Source organism: Primulina tabacum, chromosome 2, assembly GCF_025594145.1.
Source record: "Primulina tabacum isolate GXHZ01 chromosome 2, ASM2559414v2, whole genome shotgun sequence".
Taxonomy (NCBI): Eukaryota; Viridiplantae; Streptophyta; class Magnoliopsida; order Lamiales; family Gesneriaceae; genus Primulina; species Primulina tabacum.
The window spans coordinates 11,787,435-11,791,686 of record NC_134551.1 but is presented as its reverse complement, the minus strand read 5'-3'; positions in this window follow the sequence as shown (position 1 = coordinate 11,791,686).

Sequence of the window (4,252 nt, the reverse complement as noted above, 5' to 3'; positions counted from 1 at the left end):
TTTTCAGTACAAAAATTGACAATGTCTTCAATTCGCAATCCGCTTTCTGCCATACACGAAAAACACGTATTAATCGGACCTAATTACATCACTTGGCTAAGAAATCTGAAAATCACCTTGAACTCGGAAAAGATTGCATATACACTGACTGAATCGCCCCCTGATAAGGCTCCGACTGACTGCACTCCTGAGGAATTGCAGACCGACAAGGATTGGTGTGACCATGATTTGAAGGCCAAGTGTTATATGCAGGCTTCTATGAATGATGAGCTGCAGAGGCGTTTTGAGGATGCAAAGAGTGCTGCTGACATTCATTTGCACCTCAAGGAGCTCTTTGGAGAACAAACACGTCCTCTTAGGCATGCTACCGTCAAGGAGCTGATCACTTTGCGCATGCGAGATGGGGCCTCGGTCCATGAGCATGGCCTAAAGATGATTGGGCTCGTGGACAAGCTCGTTGGCATGGATTTGATATTGCCTTCGGAGTTGACCACCGACGTGTTGCTGTTATCGCTGCCTAGCTCATTTGATCCTTTTGTGGTGAACTTCAACATGAACAAGATGGAGCCGACCCTTGAGGAGTTGGTGAACATGCTTGTGACCTTTGAGTCCACCATCAAGGAAGAGAAGCCGGTTCTTTTTGTGGGCTCTTCATCTGGTATGAAGACCGGTCCACCTGGAAGGGAAAGAAGCGTTCTTTCCAACGTCCCAAGAAGAACGTGCCCTTGAAGAGGCAGACTCCGGGTCCCGTTGTGGCAGCCACACCAGTGAAGGCTGACAAGACTGTTGACATCTGTCATCACTGCAAGAAGCTAGGACATTGGAGGCGTAATTGCAGGGAATATCTGGCCCAGAAGAGTTCTGGAAACGGTATGTTCTATATTGAAGTAAACATTTCAATTAACTCTACTTCTTGGGTATTGAATACCGGATGTGGCTCACATCTCTGTAATGATTTGCAGGCGATGGGAAGAAGTAGAAGGCTCAGGGAAGGTGAGACCTTTTTGAGGATGGGCAATGGAGCAAGGGTTGCTGCCAAGGCTGTGGGAGATGCTTACTTACATTTGAACAATGATTTTAATTTTTTTTTAAGAGATGTTTTGTTTGTATCAGACTTGGTGAAAAACATTATTTCCATTTCTATGCTTGATAAAGATGGATTTTCTTGTTTATTTAGCAAAGGTGTTTGCAACATTTACAAGAATGAATGTTTAATTGGTACTGGAGAACTTGAAAACGATCTCTACACCTTAAAATTGAAAGATATTCAACTAAACAATGTCCAAGCTATAAAAACAACAAACAAGCGCAAACAAGATACTCTAAATTCGGCACAATTGTAGCATGCTCGATTAGGACATATTTCCCTAAGAAGGATGAACAAGTTAGTGGGAGTGGGCATGTTTGATATGTCTGATATTAATGCTCTCACGACTTGTGAATCCTGTCTAAAAGGAAAGATGACCAAGATTCCCTTTAAGGGCCATGTGGAGCGAGCCAAAGGGTTATTGGATTTGATCCATACCGATGTGTGCGGTCCGCTTAGCATCACCACTAACCATGGACATGCCTACTTCATCACCTTTACCGATGACTTTTTGAGGTATGGGTATGTGTATTTGATGAAATACAAGTCTGAAGCCTTTGAAAGGTTCAAAGAATTCAGAAGTGAAGTAGAGAAGTAGTTGGGACGAAGCATCAAGACACTTCGATCGGATCGAGGTGGTGAGTACTTGAGTGCCGAGTTCCAAGAGTATCATAGGGAGAATGGGATTCTCTCGCAGTGGACTCCGCCCGCTACACCGCAGTTGAATGGTGTTTCGGAGCGTCGTAATCGGACTTTAATGGACATGGTTCGGTCTATGATGGGGTTCACGGAGTTTCCGCCATCCTTTTGGGGATATGCGCTTGAGACAGCGGCACTGTTCTTGAACAATGTCCAATCAAAGGCAGTTGACAAGACACCATATGAGATATGGATGGGTAAGCCACCCAAATATTCTTATCTTAGAATATTGGGGTGCCCTGCTTATGTGAAGCAGGTAGTGGGAGATAAATTGGATAGTCGATCCATTTTATGTTATTTTGTGGGATATCCAAAGAATTCTGTTGGATATTACTTCTATCATCCCCAAGAAACAAAGGTGTTTGTTTCTAGGAATGCAACCTTTTTGTAAAAGGAATTTCTATTGGATAGAAAAGGGGAGATGATAGAACTCGAAGAGGTTCGAGAGACACCCACCATTATAGAACCCACACCCGAAGAGCCAAGAGAGGAGATACAAGCTCCTAGAAGATCCGAGAGAGTCTCGAGACCACCTATGAGGTATGGTCTGCTTCTTGAAGAGGGCCATGATGAGCCTAACCATGGATGTGATCCAAGGACTTTCAAGGAAGCGTTATCTGATGCCGATTCATCCAAGTGGCTTGAATCAATGGAATCTGAGATGAATTTCATGCATTCGAACCAGGTGTGGAATCTCGTGGATCCACATGAGGGAATTATTCCCATAGGGTGTAAATGGATTTACAAGAGGAAACTTGGGGCGGATGGGAAATTATTAACCTTCAAGGCGCGATTGGTGGCAAAAGGATATACTCAAAGACAAGGAGTTGACTTTGAGGAAACCTTTTCTCCAGTTGCAATGTTCAAGTCCATAAGGATATTGCTAGCCATAGCTGCATGGTATGACTATGGGATATGGCAGATGGATGTCAAGACAGCCTTTCTTAATGGGGATATTATGGAAGAGATTTACATGTCTCAACCTGAAGGGTTTACATCTGTCGGAAGTGAGTATATGGTATGCAAACTTCAAAGATCTATTTATGGTCTAAAGCAGGAATCTAGGAGTTGGAACCTCAGAATCGATAGTACAATCAAAGAGTTTGGTTTTGCTAAGAATCATGAAGAACTCTGTGTGTATAAGAAGGTCAGTGGGAGTGCTATGACATTCCTTGTGCTTTATGTTGATGACATTCTATTCATTGGGAATGATGTAGGGATGTTGCAATAAACTAAGATATGGTTAGCGAGTAAGTTCTCGATGCAGGACTTGGGTGAAGCATCTTTTGTATTGAGAATACAGATCTATAGAGATAGATCAAAAGGATTGCTTGGTCTCTCCCAGTCCACATACATTGATACCATCGTGAAGCGGTTCTCGATGGATGAGTCCAAGAGAGGACATCTACCAATGTGTCATGGCGTGTCCCTATCCAAGTCTATGTCTCCCAAAACTGATGCAGAGATAGCGACGATGACAAGCATTCCTTATGCATCTGCGATTGGTAGCATCATGTATGAGATGATATCTACACGTCCTGACGTGGCTTTTGCACTAAGTGTAGTGAGTAGATATCAATCCAACCTTGGTCTTCCACACTGGAAAGCTGTGAAAGACATCCTCAAGTATTTGAGAAGGACCAATAAGTTGTTCTTGGTCTATGGGGGTGGAGAACTGAAATTGGAAGGCTATACCGACTCTAGCTTCCAAAGCGATATCGATGACTCGAAGTCAACCTCTGGGTTCATATTCATGCTCAATGGTGCTGCTGTCTCTTGGAAGAGTTCCAAGCAAGACAGTACTGCGGATTCCACCACTGAGGCAGAATATATTGCTGCATCAGCTGCAGCAAAGGAGGCTGTTTGGATAAGAAATTTCGTACAAGAGTTGGGCGTCATTTCTAATGGAGTTGCTCCAGTCCCGGTGTTTTTTGACAACACGGGAGCCATTGCTCAAGCAAAGGAGCCGAGGTCTCATCAGAAGTCCAAACACGTATTGAGAAAGTACCACATCCTCAGAGAGATCGTGGAAAGAGGAGATGTCACGATTGACAAAGTCGGTTCCGCAGATAATGTTGCTGATCCGCTAACTAAGCCTTTACCTGGACCATTATTCGAAAAGCATCGCGAATCGATGGGTTTGAAGCATATGGATAGTTGGCTCTAGTACAAGTGGGAGATTGTTAGAGTAGGTGCACGTCGAGCCAAGTGTTGGCCGAGTGTTCACAATGAAACTCTATGTATAAACAGTCTTTATTTTAATAATATTTAAATTTATCATTTTGGCACTTCTTTATCTGTATACCAATGCTAGTTGCATAGATAAAGTCCTTGAATGTACAAATAGTAGAAATAATATGAGATGCTCATATGATGAGTATCATGAAACTCATATTTGGAATACTGTATATTGTAAACAGTTCCTAGTCGATTCAGCCGCCGCTAAGAAGGATATAGGCCACTCGA